Here is a 17,842-nt window from a genome sequence, read left to right on the forward strand (position 1 = left end):
ATTACTGAGTCTAAACCGTTCGGTTACCATACATTACGTGCGGGACTGATGGGCACTGTTCTTATTTATTATATATATTTTTGAAAACACCAAGAAGTTATAAAATAACCACTACTCGGTAATCATCTCCTGTTTAACGTAGAGAAAACAAATTTCAAGGGACTATTTTTTTCCAAAACTTTTCAAAAAAATTTTTTTTTTCAAAAATTTTTCTACAACTAAGTAAAATAAACCCCATCCCCACACTTAGAACGAAATCGTCCTCGATTAGTACAAGGAAAAGAAATAAAATAAAATATATATAAAACAGAAAATAAAAAGATAATATACAAGAATAAAAACAAAGAACGGGTTACTCCCCTGGTTTGTGTGCAGAATCTTCAATAGCTGAGTAGTATTCAAACGACCGTATAGCATTTCATTCACGGTCGCAACATCGGGAGAACCTGTTCCAAGACGCCATCGTAGCTACCATGCGCATAATATAACCTGCAAAACTCAAACTCGGAAAACGAAAACATAAAGAAATAAACATATTTTTGTGTTTTTGGTTTTTATAATTTTTTTTAATAATGGAACACCCCTTAAATCGACCGACTCGAATGGAGATTAAGTACGAGTGGTTTCATCTTGGCATATTCTGAAATAGACAAAACAAATAAAATAGATAGCACACACAAGTAAAAGAAGTACAAACTCTACAACTCGGGCAGTCTCCCGAGTGATGCATCCACACGTCTACGTCTCGGAGAACGAGTCAAGGTAGAATACCTCGACCGTCTGATCAGTCATCGGCTCGCCAATGTAGTGCATTAGTCTATCACCGTTCACCATAAACATCCCGCCTTTATCCTTTATCTCAACAGTGCCATCCCCGGAAAACCTCAGTAATCATAAACGGACCTGACCAACGGGATCTCAACTTTCCCGAGAATAGCCTCAACCAGGGAATTATACCATAGGACCAAATCCCCACACTTAAACTGCTCAATATCCTTCAATTTACGATCCTGCAGTTCCTTCACCTGCTGCTTATAATGATATGAATGCGCGTAAGTATGGTCACGTAACTCCTCCAACTCATACAACTGATGAACACGATGATCTCTGGTAGATAGCTCAGAATCAAGGGAAGGTAACTCAATGTCAGCATCAGGGGGTGTTCAGTCAAGGCGACCATCTCAACCTCTAGAAGCTTCCTATTTAAAATCTGTGTGTCGGAGGCCGAGCCTCCACAGAGGTCACTGGAAAACTCCCCCACATGAGTCATGATTGTATCAATGAAGTATAGGGAGTCATCAGCCGATTTGGGATGCTTAGGTTACTGTCGAACGTTAAACGTGACGTTTTCATCCCCAACTCGAAGAATGAGTTTGCAATCGCGAACGTCGATCAACGCATGCGCGGTGGCTAGAAAAGGTCTGCCCTAATGAGTGGAACATTATCATCCTCATTCATATCAAGAATAACGAAGCCCACCGGGAAGATGAAATTACCAATGCGAACGAGCATGTTCTCAACAATCCCACGCAGATACTTCACAAAACGATTAGCAAGCTGGATACTCATCCTGATAGGCCTCGGTTCGCCTAAGCCTAGCTTGCTGTACACGGAATACGGCATAAGATTAATACCGGCCCCAAGGTCGGCCAGCGCATGAATCACCGTATCATCACTTAAGATTCAGAGAATTGTGGACCTCCCTGGATCGGCCATATTTTCTGGTAACTTCCTCTGTAGGACAGCAGAACAACTAGCACTCAAAGGGATGGAAGCAACCTCGGCTAACTTCTCCTTATTCGAGAGAATATCCTTAAGGAACTTCGCATGTTTAGGCATCCGATTCAGTGCCTCAAGGAACGGAATATTAAGGTAAAGATGCTTCAAAAGATCAAGGAATTTGGAGTTCTGCTCCTCATCTCTATCTCTACGGAGTCTCCCGGGGTATGGCAATCTAGGTTTGTAGACTCTCGGTGGCTCACTCGGTAACTGCTGTCTCTCGGCCTGTACTGAACTCCCTGGGCTGCTCCTCTGATGCACCTGGGCCGGCGGAGACTCCATCTGAATCTCCTCATCCGCCTGCTCCTCTCTATCGTCAACCGCAGGCTCCTCGACAACTCTCCCTCTCGACCTTAGCCGAATCCCGGGCTCATCTCGTGCCCCTGCACCGCTTCTCCTTATGTCGGGAATCCACTCGCGTCATAAGTTGTGACAACATCAGCGTCTGCTGCGCCATCATCTCCTCCAAAGTGGGCTTCTTCTCACCACTGCTCGGTCCCTCACCGGCATCCTAAAACAAACTCTGAGGCTGCTGAAAACCGGACTGATTACCGCCCCTCCAGTTGGAGTTCTGTTTGCCTCTCCATCCCAAGTTATAAGAATTGAAAGAATTAGGATTTCGGTTTGGATTTCCTATAAAGACTACGGCCTCCTCCTGCGAACTGACTGCGCACTGAATGGTATCATGCCCTCCTCTGCATATCTCGCACAGCTTGCTCTTCGTTTGCAAGTCCTTCATAATCTGCGCTAGCGCCTTTACCTGTGCCGTGAGAGAGGTGGACGTGTCCACCGAATGCATGCCGCGTGAAATGGAATCTACGGTCTTACCATCCTTGGCGGGTGGTCGCTGGTAACTACTCATAGCTAACTCGTTAAACAAAGCCATACACTCATCCGGGTCCTTTGTCGTTGGTAGCAGATTTCCTCCCGCAGCTGTGTTGAGCATATTTTGCGTCACGTACGTCACTCCATTGTAGAACTTCTCGACAACCGCCCAATCTTGCAAGCCGTGGTTTGGGCACAACGCTAACAGATTCTTAAAACTCTCCCATGCCTCGTAGAAACTCTCGGTATCCTCCATCTGAAAAGAATGTATCTGGTTACGCAAACGAGCGGCCTTAGCCAGAGGATCGTATTTTTCAAGAAATAGGGTCTGCATGGCAGCCCAAGTAGCTATGGAGCCCTATGGGAGGGTCTCGAGCCACAGGTTCGGTTTATCGATGAGCGAGAACGGAAAAACGTGGGGTTTCACGGCGTCTTCGGATACACCGGTAAGATGAAAGGTGTCACAGATACGAGCGATACGAGTGAGATGATGATGCGGGTTTTCATGAAGTAACCCGTGGAACTGAGCAGAATGAGAAATGGTGTTCAGAATATTCGAAGGAATCTGCCAGTTCGCGTTAACTCCAATGGCGGGTGGTGCGATGCTGGATCTCGCGCCAGCATTGGCCGGTCGGGCCCAGTCTGCAACTGTCCTCCTTGGTGGTGGATTGTCGCCCATGATCCTATCCCTATCATCGGAGTTAACAGATGAAGAATTGGTTGAAAGTGAAACGGGACGACGTCTCTCACGAAACTCTCTCTCTGGCTAGGGAAATGCTTCCGTGTTGGGTGGTCCACGAGATCGAGTATGTCGCATACGACTATACAAATCAATAAAATTAGCCAAATTATCCTAACAAATAAATAAAACAAAAATAATTACAAGTAGCACACGAGGTAGGTCCTAACTCGAGTCGCTCTAAAAATGCCTAAAACCGTGTCCCCGACAACGGCGCCAAAAACTGGATGTGAGTCGGATAACCCTATAATAAAGAAACTCACAACTAAGCTTTAAATATAAAACGAAAATCCTAAAACCACACACAACCGGCAAGTGTACCGATCGCAAGTAGTATAGACCTAGGAAGTCTGAGTATCGAACAAGTGGACATGTAAGACGCTAACGGTTACTAACCCTAGAAAAGACCTACCTTAGAATAATATTTAATTGATTTTTGATTTTTAATTACTTAACTGAACTAACTAGACCTACTGACAAAAGTTACCTAAAATAGAAAACTTAACGGGGAACTAACTGTGTTAACTTAGGATGGAGAAAAACGTCTACCTAGGTCTGAATCAAATTGTAGGCCTAACAAGCTAATGGATTGAATGACTTCAAGACACCGGTCCCTAAAGATGACACAACTAAGAATCACTCGGGCTCACTGGATTACCTCTCGGTCTCACTCAACAAGCCTAAACTACTTAAAATCGATTAAAACGACCAAACCGGGAAACAATTGCTAACGTGTTCTAATGATGGATCACCTCTAGGTCTCACCAACACTCGAACCTAATGGAAATGAATACTACACAAACAAGGATAGAGGAACAATTCAACATAAACCAAAATAGATCAACTAGTCACTCAAAACACCTAAACCTGACAAGAAACAAACTCGCTCTTGCGCAATTCTTATTCTAGCATGCAAAGGTAATGAGACGACCCTAACTTGCTATCACCTCTCGGTCTCAAGGAAGGTGCCTAACCGCTGTACTTAATCCAATAATCATGCAACAAAACCCTACGGTGGTACCTACCGTAAACAAACCCTACACACAAAGTCTAGAATCAAACAATGCACCGATCAATCAATACAAAACTAATCAACCGCTACAGGGGGTGCATGCAATGAATCACCAAAAATTCCAGCCCTTAAACACAACCTATTTCATGTCTAAATCAAACTTTACCATAATATACGTCTATCAATCAAACAATCCATAAAACCTATCAAAACCTAACAATTAACATCATCCCTAGGTAGAACTAACAAGATTAGCCGAGAGTTATAATTGGACAGCCATGAACACTTAATAAAAACATAATATAACTCATCTAAAACATCAATTCAAGCATTCATTGATCAACAAATATCATGAACAATTCAATCTTCAAAGTAATTGCAAAACTACTAAGCAATTGAACAAGGAAATTATAGTTGATGAACAATGTTATGAATGAAAGGATATAAGAGGTTCCGGGGCTGCACTTGGCTGTCAGAACTGATGTGAAACGTGGCCGACACTTGCCTCTCACCTTCTTCTTCTTCCTTAGCCGTCACCAACTCTAGAACCCTAGCTTTTAATTTTTTTTTTCTTCTGCAACAATTCCGATCGGAACTTATTATGTTCTAGGGTTTTTTTATTTTTTCTTTTATGACATAATATTGTAAGTAATGGGCTTGTATAACATTTAATCGGGCCGGGCTTTGAGCTTTGTCTTAGAATCGTATGCGTATAATGCTCGTAAGCTCCTCGAATAGTCCCGGTTTCTCTTCCTTGTAACCCAAAACCTACATGATTATTAAAACTATGTAAAACCTATATAAATCAAGTACAAACACATAAAATATAATATAATACAAAGATAAAAGGCGCGGAAAATACGTGTGTTTTACAACACATCAGGTCTCCGAACTCGGGAGCATCCCATCAATATAGGATTGAAGGCCATAAAAGCATACGCCTATGAAGTGTTAACCACTTAACTAGTAGTATTTTCATTTATGTTTATATCACAAGCCATTTAGCACACTCTAATGTTAAGCCTATCCAACCATTGTACTATAACTATTCATATTAAAATATATTTTTGGTGATCAAATCTAATAGAAAGGCTTGAGTATGGCCTAATCTTTCATTCTAGTCCTTACACAGGCTTAGCTAAACAAACAAATCCCTGAAGGCGTTTCCCACTAAAAATCAAGCTTTTAAAGTTCAATTAGGTCTACAACCAAACCATCCTTTCATTCTCAAGGCTGAGCCTACCGACACATCCCAAATTAAGTGTGTTTCCGTTTTATTTATCTCATATTATATAATAATTTTGAAAAATAATCCCCAATTTTTCTATCATCTTCCATTATTTTGCAAAACTCTTAATTCAAGAAACATTAAAACTTTTAAATTTTCAATTTCTCCCCCATCCCCACGCTTGAGGCAAACATTGTCCTCAATGTTTAAAATTTAACAAATAAAAATAGGTACGGGATTAAAATTCATTTCAAAAATTTTAAAAACCGGACCTAATGTGATGGTGGTTATTAAATATACCAAAATACAATTACACTCTTAACACAAAAATAATAAAACAAAGAAGGTTATGAAAACGAAATCACCTGATAGAAAATATAACTCTCATGTGCAACTTTCGTGCCCTCGGTGATGTTCTTGGTAAACTTACCCTTCTCAAATCTCAAAATAAAATTTGCAAACTGTCAAACATGTAGAAGCAAACTTCTCACAAATGTTAAAAATATAGGTCTTTTAAATGGTTTGAAAAAACATTAATTTTAAATTACCAACCGAGTTTAATAAATTCATAACCAAATTTGTTAAACTAGTAAAAATGTTAAAAGACCTAACTCACTTTCGTAGGAATCACGATTGCATTTAGCGTATGCAACAAGCCCTTTAAACCCCCCGGTAGCCAGGTTGGACGAGTATGGTCTCGTGAGGGTTTATAGTGAACTACACCCACAAAGTTCAAATACAACATATACAAGTATCTGAATACAAGGCCAGGTTGCCTCCCGGTTAGCACTAAGTTTTTGTTAAGGTCTTCAGCCAGACCATTACCTGATTTAGCGGTTATGGTGGTCTAATAGAACATTTACCTACCGAATTTCCCAAAAAAGCTCGGTAGTTAACACGCATCGGCTCTACTTCCTCCTTCATGTTCAGAATGTTTGATAAACAAAACCGATTCCTTCTAGTTACGGTAAGTAGGGTGCCGAACCACGAAGAGTATGTGGTCAGTGTAAAGTGAAACCGATTCCTAACATTATGAAGTAAAATATTTAAAAGTGCTGATCACACTAGCAATTGATTAGGTTTAATAATAAGCAAGTAGTTAAACAAAGATTTGATCAATAAACAAAGCAAATCACACCTGGGAATTCAAGTAAGTAACTAATAGTATACTCATGCAACCTAACAGATTAATTATCATATGTCAACTATATATTGATTAACAAGTTAAACCTTAGGCATCTACAATCGCAAACACATGGCATTAGTTATCAAACGGTCCCTACCAGTGTTACTCAACTAAGGGAAATTGTATACTTCCTTGCAAATAACTAGTCAACACAACCCTACAAGCAATTATTATAGCAATAGACAAACTAATCGTTCTGATCGAAAAAAACCTAAACCGACTGAATGCACGGACATACTAAACATCAATACACGTAGATTAACACAAAGACAATTAAAATTAGTTGTTCTAGTACATGAGAAAACAACCTAAAGATTACAAAGCATACATCCCGGGTATGGCTTAGAGGATCAAGCCGCGTCTCGGCAACTCTCAGTTTTCGATTTGAGTGATAAGGAGCATATATGTGACCTTGGGATGAATGGAGATAATGGTTTTCTTCCTTGCTGTTCTTAATTTGTTCTGGAAACTGCTTAATGACGATTTAGGTCGTCAAAACATGTTTAAATGAAAAACCCTAACTTTCCCGACTGTGGGACCCATCACGTAGCGTGATGGTCCCCCTTTCTAGTCCATCGCGATACGCGATGGACCAAAGTCAACCATTTATTGAATTATTTAATGGGCTCGCGTAGCGCGATGCCCTGTCTTCAATACCCATCAAGTAGCGCGATGGGTGCCTCCACTCAGCAACTTCATTTTTCCATCTCGATTTGCGTGCTAGACATCCTAAGTCTTCATTTTGTACTCGTACAGGTCCATATTAATCGTCTGAAGTACCTGTGACCTGAAATACAACAAATACGTATGAAGTACCAAAGTTCCTAAATTAAATGTCTAAAACATCTATGTTAACGAACAAAACTATATACAAATAAACTGAACATCAGCAACCTCCTTTTCTCCCCCAAGGCAGTGTATCAGTACATGTAGTAAATACTTGTACTGTTCACATAAGAACTCCTTGTTATACATGGACTTCCCAAGTCTCCCTTATACCTTAATGTAAGGCTTCGATGCTGGTGCCTTACATTGGGTGTTGGATTTACTCATAAACACACCTCTATATATTAGAGTTAACTAAAACTTTGGGAGAATAATTAAAACTTCAAACATCATTACAAAATCTCAAATTTAAACAAATATTCAGACAAATCTTATAAGTTCAAACATCACAAACCATTTTAACTTCAAGTCTTCAAATGCCAGCTTCTTTATTCTTCTGACATGTGTGCTTATTAAGCCAGCTGCCTTAGTCTATTTTTCTGCGTGCATACTAATAGTCAGCAACGTTGAGTGAGTTCTGAATAATCAGGAAACATACATTATATTCACATACTTACATATACGTATCCGAAGATACATATTACATACTTAAGTTGCTTACCTTTCCTTCATACATTCTATCATACTTTCATACTTCCATACTTTCATAATACATACGTAACTATCTTTACCATCTCAAATATTATTAGAGTCTGGTCCCTTCTCTCAGATATTATTAGGGTCTGATCCCTTACATCTCAGATATTATTAGGGTCTGGTCCCTTCTATCTCAGGTATTATTAGGGTCCGGTCCCTTCCTTACGGATAATCATACTACCATACAACTATACATCCATACATTCCTTCTGCCGTATACATACGTATAGTAATATACGTCTACACATGAGAGAGCCTACTTGGATCTAGATCTTGTGATTACATTGACAATTTCGTTGATCAGTATACGATTATGTTAACTGTGTGTGCTGTGTGTGTTGAGAGTGAATTTGGGCAGAATAACGATACTTGAAGAGATAAAATAAGAACTGCATACATTAATGAATATCTTACAGGATATATATAGGGGATGACCACATTCATTAAGGATAACTTAACGAATGGGTCATTCGTTACATTAAACACATGAATGAACTATTACATTCGTTAATACACTTAATAATAGCAAATAGCTCAACATTCGTTATTTCATTCGTTAATCAAGGTTAACGAATGAGTTTACATTAATACGAATGTGGTACATTCATTACGGGTTAACGAATGTAGCTTACAATAGAACGAATGTCATATATTTTCATTAAACCCCCTATATTATAAGATAAATACATGAATAAACTAATAAAGACCGAGACGTACAAAACATGTATCAACAAACTCCCCTCGTCTCGAGCTCTTTATTCTTCAATGCTGGAACATCTTTGTCTTCCAGTCTACATAACTATGAATCTTGTATGCATGACAGACACGAAAAACCTTCTGAAACTGCATCGCAAGTTCGTAGTCTCTTACGTTAGCAAATCTGATCTGACTAGTAAATAACGCATCGTTGTCAGACTCAGATAATTTAACGAGCCACATCGGATCGATCACACGTATGATACTCGTGTTTAATCCGCTGCCCAATACAATAACCGCTTCACTTGTTCAATTGTCATAATACCAATAGTCGAACGAGGTGAACAGACTCTGAGGGAATATCTTCATCGGTGCCCTCTTCATTGTCTTCGGCGGTTTTACCTATAATATCATCTTCCTCCAGCTTGTGCTCTGATCAATCTCATCTATGTACTTGTGACTCAGCACCTGCGGCTTGAAGAACTTGAAACCATAACGAGTTTCATGAAGTAGATGCTCGTAGAACCAACTAGCCTACTGATCTTTCCCACGATTCACGAACGGTCTGTTGGCTAGTGTTCTCACATCCCACCTTGGCATAGATAGTATATTGTGTGGGCGCTTGAAATAATAAATACCGTGTTCCCACTTTACGATATATACCTTAAGCTCCAAATCATACTGCCAAGCTATCAAATCTCCTTTCACATCTTTGACGGGCTTGTACTTCTTCATTTGGTATGCAGACGCTCGAGCCTTGGCCAATCTGACTTCCTCTTGTTCATGATAACGAAAGGCCTCGATCATCTTGTTCATTCTTTTCACATCATGATCAAACATACCCTCCAAAGCACGCTTCCGTTTCTTTTCTTTTGTAGTCAGGTGACTTGTCTCTGCAGCTTTGTTCCATTTCTCAATCTCTTCTCTCAAACGACGCTCTGCTGAATCAAAATGTTCTGTAGTAAAGAATGGAATACCTGAGTCATTGTTGTTGTTGTCAGTATAGAACTCAGGGTACTCCTCAGCAGTAACATCCTCTACCTCTACTTCATCATACTCAGGCGCATTCCCACGTGGAATGCCTGGATTAGTACTTTCCTCGAACTTTATATCAACATCCACACTCTTTCCCAATTCCTCAACCTCCTGTTCATTTAGATCCAGAAGCAGGACAACCTGTTCTTTGGTCAACGAATGGTCAACAAACTCTCCCTCTTCAATCTCGTAAGTATTCACAATACTCCTCACTATCCCATCCATACCAACAAAAATATTTCTATTCTCAAGAATCACATCGATCGGTTTAGCCTGAGAATAGTACTTGTAAGGCACTATCTACAAATTATTACCCTCTAACCCACCACCACTACCAGTCTCAGCCTGATTACCTGCCGACGGAGCAGAACTGCCGCCAGGTTGCTGATCTACACCTACTTCTCCATCTTTATCATCCTCATCATCCTTCAATTTCTTCAACTTGTCATATTTACACCTGAGTTGAAGTATAATTTCGTCTTGCTTATCCAGTCTCTCCCCCTGAGTAGCAACAAGGGCTCTAAGTTCCCTGTTCTCATGCTGAATAAACTGAATATGTCTAAACATATTCCGCTGCTCCGCCCTCATCTGTTCCTGAAATGAACGATCTTCTTGAATCTGATTTTGTTGCATATGAACCAGATTCAACATATTAAACCACTGGGCATTAGGATACAACTCATAGAAGTGTGGATGAAGCAGTTGTATAGGACCCTAAGGACGATTAAATGTTATGAATGAATGCTCAGGTCTTGGCAACATTGTAGGAGACGCTGAAGTAACTGGTGTAGCAGGAGCAGTTGGTTGTGGAGGAGTCAAACGAGCTAACACCATCTGCAACACATCTCCAAAATAAGGATCAGCTACAGAAGTAGTTGTCAATGTCATAACTGGAGCTACTGGAGATGTAGGCATCTAAACAGGAGTAGGAGATCGAGTAATAATAGGAGTTGGAGATCTTGGAATACTCTGTGAAGTAGGAACAACAGCTGAAATAGATACTGGTGGAGTCAATCGCTCAAAAGGTTAACTCGGTATTTCGATACCCGAACCACGTCCTACCCTTTGCGTTTTCGGTTTCTCCCCCTTTTCCACCATCGGTTCCTTTCCCTTACGCTTACATTTTTGTTCGTATGTTAGCTCAGCTTGTGGTCCTGGACCACCATCACCACCATCATCACCACCGTCACCACCATCACCACCTTCACGCTTAGAATCTGAGTCATCATGAGCCCAACGATCATTAGGTGGTTCTTGATAGTCAATATTAGCAAGATGACCTATCAAGAAATAAACTTCAGATGGTCTAGAATACTTTGACCACTGTAAGACCTCAATCGTCTCATCGTCTCCACATTCATATGATCAAGCTTCAACACATCATCTTGATTCTTCAATAATATAGGCTGCAAATCATTGATCATCATCTGCAGGAATCTTGGATACATAAGAAACTTGTGACGGCTAGTGAGATTCTCCTTCAAGTGATAATAAACCAATTCTGAGAAATTGAATGGTTTATTCAGCACTAAGGCCACAAAAACAGACTGTAGCATCACTCGATACTCATCAAACCCTCCTTTCCTTCCACCAAGACAGTGAGTCAAAACGTGAAGCAAATACTTGTACTGTTCGCACAAGTTCGCTTTGTTGTACATCGATTTCCCCAGTTCACCATTATACTTTACCCTTCCAAAAAACCCTCTAATCAACCCTTTATCAAACTCATACCTATCATCCATCGTATCACGAAAACCCAATTAGTCTCTAATCACACCAATATCAATTACCACCCGTTTATCCTGAATAACTGCTTCAATCTGATTCTCGGCTTTGTTGAATCTAGCGGTATTCCAAAAAGCTCGAACAATGCTTTGATAAACAACAGTACATTAGATATGGCCTTGTATATCCTGGAACGTGTTAAGAAACTGATCATGCCTCCGAATATCAGTGAATCTTCAAAATCAGGATCCAGAAAAGCACAAATATTATGACTCTTGTTCCATGACAACATAACTGGAGCTGGCTCAGGTGCAGCTTGAGCTTGAGCTTGAGGCTGTTGTTCAGGGTTAGCCTCGGGATTTTGCTCGGGAACAGGGTTTTTAATGTTCTCGTCTGCCATTACTATTAAGTAAAAATATAAACATATTAGTAAAATATTCAAGAATATAATACTATTCTGTTTAAAGAATGGGCATCTCATTCGTTACAATGGATTAAACGAATGAGACATTCTTTATAAACTAACAGCTTCAATCGTTACGAATCAAACTTATACGTTACATCATTCGTTATAATAATGAGTCTGATTTTATTACTTTAACGAATCATCTCTGATTCGTTATCCTAATTCGTTATCAGTCGAATACCCATTCGTTACTTTTAACGAATCATATAGACATCCGTTAAAAAATTAACGAATATTACTATCATTCTTTACACAACAACAACTCTGACTTAAATTACCAATTTGACTATCAGGAGTCAATTTTTACAATTAATTTTGACTCAATAAAGTCAAAGACGATGAATATCATCGTCAAAACCTTTGATATCCCATTACTTTCAACAATTACCCTAAATGAATATGGTCGAAAATTAGTTCTATGTATTAATCAATGATCATCTATCCTAATTTCAATAAAAAAAATGTTTTATCAATGGTTAGCTGTTCGTGTTATAATCAATTCTCATATAACTCAGTTAATCCCCAAAACCCAGATGAATCTTCATGAATCTCATATTCTTGAGATCGTCTTTACCTGAATAACACGAAGAGGTTAATCAATTGAGCTAAGAAACAGGTCATGGATTTTGCAAAAATTTTGTAATAGTTCGTTTAGGTTGGAGATGAAATAGGAAATGGCGAATGAAAGGTCATTCATCAGGTATTGGAATTATAAACCCCAATAATTTCACACGTTTCGAGGTCATTCGTTCAAGTTTGAACTAACGAATGGCCTCATTCGTTAATTTATAAACTTGATTCCTTTAAGATTTTAAACGAATATGTTTTCCATTCATTAAAATTTAACGAATAATACAATAACTCTTTCATTCGTTAATATAACGAATATTAGAGTCATTCGTTAAATCTTAATGAATGATACATTAAAAAAATTCCATTCGTTAAATGGTTAAACAAATGTCTTCCATTCGTTATGCACAATGAAGCAAATGTCATTATAACAAATGAGAGACTCATTCGTCATATTTAAATAACGAAAGGCATTACATTCGTTAAACTGATTAATGAATCACCAAATATCCTTAGCGAATGAGATAAAAATCTAATTAAGGAATTAAATATGGTTAAAAATCAATTAGGGTTTTTAATGAATTAAATAATCAATTAAGCCCATTAACGATCCAATTAATCTCATTAATGTTCCAATTGAAATACATTAAAATTAGCCTATCTTATCAAAGATTGGTATGGTTTAAATTAAACAGATTTTTACATTAAAAATCAACTGAAATCAGTTGATAATACGTTAAGCACGATTAACTTAAAAACTCGGGGTAAAACTCTTTTCTTTTTGTATTTTGATTTATTCGCCAGCTTGGTAAATCGAAAATAAAGCAAAAAAATAAAATTTTTTGTATTTTTGAAATATTTTCAAAATAAAAACAAAATAAAGCAATAAACATTTAAACTACTAAAGCAGGACATATTTTTGTGAGTTGAGCAGAGAATCATATTAATCAAATTTTCCGTCCATCACAGTTTTATTTTCGGCATTTATTATGACTGATGTTAAGTCAATTATTGGTATTTTTGTCCACTTAAATCTTCGAACAAGTTTTTCAGAACTTTGGGTGATATAGTTAATTGGTTCAATTAGGTACAAATATAAGAAATTATTAGTTCTAATCTTGATTCTAGCGTAATTTGATTTTCACCTAATCACCCCAACTTAACTTAAACCTACAAATCAATTTGATTGAAAATACTTTAAGCAACATAGTCCGTAATCTCCACTACAAGATATGCCCCCATTATCAAGAAATACCCTAAGGTCCATTCCCATGGATGAGTATGCACGATTTCAACCGTCGGTTTGCAAACATTGTGTCCCTTGTGGAATGGTAATAAGACGCGAGCAAGGGGACAATGTTTGATCAAGTCTGTAATTCATTTAGTACATAAAGTACTTTTTTTTCGATCAAGTTTAGAGACTTAAGCAGTTACACTGCGGGTTCGCTTTTTACAAGCATTTTTAATATTCATCAAAATGAATACCAGATGTAAAGCCGCATAAAGACCCATTGGAGTCAGGAACCTTAAAGCATCCCATCAATACAGGATTTAAGGCCATAAAACCATACATCGTTGAAGCGTTAACCACCAACTATAAGCTTTTTCTTAAAAAAATGTTTTTCAAATTGATTAGAAGGCTTGAGTATGATTAGATTATTACATTTCTGCCATCATTATCAAGACTTTGTTTAGAACTAAAATTGATATATTTGGAAATTTAGGTTTACATCACTTACTAATTCTTACTTGTTTGTTAAAAAACCTACCAATACATCAATGCAATTAAGCATATAGTCTTTTATTGCTTACTTTTTACTAGACTTGGGACCAAATGACCAATGTATCATTTTCCCTTTTTGCTTCAAGACTCATTTTAAGTAGCATTTTTCAATGTTTCTGTATTTTTCAAATTTTTAATATTTTTGGAGTTTTTAAATTTCTCTATACAAACAGAAGTCACAATATTTTTGGATTTTATATTTTCTCCCCCTAAAAACAATAAAAAATTGAACTAAAACAAGAAAAAAAAATGAAAATAGAATGATTTAACCAAGCTTTTGAATATCTTTTAAAGTTTTTAAGCCATTTATACCCATCAAATATTGAAAACGTGTTTTATCAAACGCTTTAGTATAAAGGTCAACCTTTTGAAAATCCGTATGTATTTTTTCAATATCGATTAGTTTCTTTTCAAAACAATCACGTATAAAGTGATAACGTATTTCAATGTGTTTTGTTTTTGAATGGTGAACCGGATTTTTTATGATAGAAATAGCGGCCGAATTGTCAATATAGATAGGAGTAAGAAGAAACTTCAAACCGTAATCCCGCCGATGCTGTTGGATCCATAGAACTTGTGAACAATAGCTCGAGGCCGCCACATACTCCGCTTCGGCTGTTGAAGTTGAGACTGTTATCTACTTCTTACACTGCCAGGAAACAAGCTGGTTTCCTAAGAATTGACAACCCGCTGTTTTAGACTTGAAATTGATCTTGCATCCTCCGTAGTCCGAATCAGTATAAGCCGTAAGATCAAACTTATCATCCTTGGGGTACCACAACCCGATGTCTGGATTTCCCCTCATATAATGTAAGACCCGCTTAACTACCGCCAAATGAGTCACTCGGGGACTCGATTGGTACCTGGCACACAAACAAACAGCAAACATAATATCAGGACAAGAAGCAGTCAAATACATCAAAGATCTGATCATAGCTCGGTATAGGGTTGGATCAACGGTATCCTCTAATTCATTCGGTGATAAATTGTGACCCACAGGAAGAGGTGTCGAAGGGATTTTGCCGTTGGATATCTTGAATCGGCTCAAGACATCGTTCACGTGTATGGTCTGATGGATAAAGATCCCGGAATTAGACTGGTGAACTTGCAAACACAAGAAAAAGCTCATCTCGCCCATCGAACTCATCTCAAACTTTATCTGCATCGTCTTCTCAAAGTCTTTGCACAAGCTGTCGTTCGTCGAACCGAAAATAATGTCGTCCATGTAAATTTGGACGAGGAGCACATCATCACCAACATTCTTATAAAATAATGTACAATCCACAATCCCTCTCTTGAAGTAAATGGTCAGCCAATGTGCGGTACGAGGCTCTCGGGGTCTGGAGTAAACCATAAAGAGCCTTGTTTAATCGGTAAACACGCTCTGGATAGTCTGGATCCTCAAAGCCAGGAGGCTGCTTCACATACACTTCTTCATGGATCTCGCCGTTTAAGAATGCCGATTTCACATCCATCTGATAAACCTTAAAGTTCTTGAAGGCTACATAGGCAAGAAAAATGCCTATAGCTTCCAGTCGTGCCACAGGAGCATATACTTCAGTGTAGTCAATGCCTTCTTGTTGATTATAACCCAATACGACCAATCGTGCCTTGTTCCTCACGATTACCCCGCGGTCGTCTTTCTTGCACTTAAAAACCCATTTCTTCGGTATCGCTCGTTTAACGTGATCGGGTTTATCGACTAAATCCCATACACCCAGTCTCACGAACTATTGTAGCTCCTCCTGCATAGCCTCAACCGAAGATGGTTCCTTGGGTGCCATTGTGACACTTGTCGGTTAGATATGGGATAAAAAGCAGGTGTATTGTGCAATATTAAGAATCCCCGATGAGTGCAAATTTGTAGCAAATTGGATTATCTATAGGAGACACATTATAACCAACTTCGTCTTCACATACATTAGCTAATTGGTTTCTCGTGCGAACTCTGTCGTTCACATCACCAATTATCTGTTCCTGTGGATGGTTCGTGTGAATCCTTAAGGAAGGATTCGCAGGTACAGATACATTATCACCCAGATTGGTGATATTTTCCTCTACTGTGTCTAAAGAGACAGTTGATGAGTCATTATCAATTAGAATTGGCTCGTTTATATTTGGAGCTTCATCTAATGGCACTACTGATGAATCAACAAAATCAGCATCATCGGAAGACTCAGAAACATCATTTGACGTTTCTGATACATTAGGAGAGACATCTACATCAACCAAAGAAGAACTAGGAATAGGAAGACATTGTTCTTCCAAATATGATCTAACCAAATCTTCAGGTACTTCTTCAACCGCTGACGTAAACGAATAAATAACCCATCGTAGTCGAACATCCAATTGGGACCCGTACCAGTTGGAGGAGTAGTATAACTTTGGCAATCAACAAGATACCATTCTTCCACACAACATGAAGAGATATTGAAGATCCGTTTCTTTGAAGAATTGTATCCCAAAAAGTTGTAACGCCCGTAAAATTTCGTTGAGAAAAGAGAAGATGTTTATGCCTTGTATGATTCTATTTTCTATCGGGACTCATCCTGGAATCATCGGGGACCTCCTAATCGTTCCCATAAGTTGAAATTCTTAACTTTCATCCAAGTGTCGCAACTCTCAAATTAGAAGGGCCAGAACGTAACATTTTTATTATAATAAATAAAAAAGAAACCCTAACCCATTCCCCTTGTCCAATCGGCGCACCCCACCCACCTTCTCTTCTCGTTTTGCGTGCAACCAGCCATCAACCGACCTCCAAAAGTCCAATTCCAGGTCAGTGCTAAATGTCTACAACTCTTTTTCACCTTAATTCATCATTATGGATCATTTATTCATCGTTAAACCGCTTGTTTTAGGCTTACTGGGTGGCTGTCCAATTGGGCAGTTTTGCAACTGTTTCGGCTAGGGTTTTTGCACCACAATCTTCCTAGGTATGTCCCATATAACATACTTTAAAATCATGTATTTTGGTGTTCGTTTGATTTGTCAACTAGTTGTAGATTGAAAACTAGTTTTTGGTTGTCTAGAATGGTGATTGAAAACTGTGAATATATCTTATTGGGTCCACACGGGGCTGAGTTGGATGTTAATTGCCTAAACTACTCTTAAACGCGCATGTTAGTATCACCTAGTGCTTCCTGGGGTAATTTAGGAATTCTTTATCCCGGAAGTATCTATGGGTCGTGCCGGTAGATGTAAGGCTCTGGGGGCTGTTATGATTGAGTTTGATAAGGTCGAGGTTTTAGGTAACTTGAACAATGTTATAACGCCACGTAGGATAAACGAGTCGATTCGGTACCATTAGTAATTATTGTTCGTTAACCGACAGGCGTTTGAGTTGTGGGGATACTTAGAGGTCCTCTAGCTCGTG

Source organism: Bidens hawaiensis, unplaced genomic scaffold (assembly GCF_021521415.1).
Source record: "Bidens hawaiensis isolate Kalapana, Puna unplaced genomic scaffold, B.hawaiensis_p1.1 tig00002186_1, whole genome shotgun sequence".
Taxonomy (NCBI): domain Eukaryota; kingdom Viridiplantae; phylum Streptophyta; class Magnoliopsida; order Asterales; family Asteraceae; genus Bidens; species Bidens hawaiensis.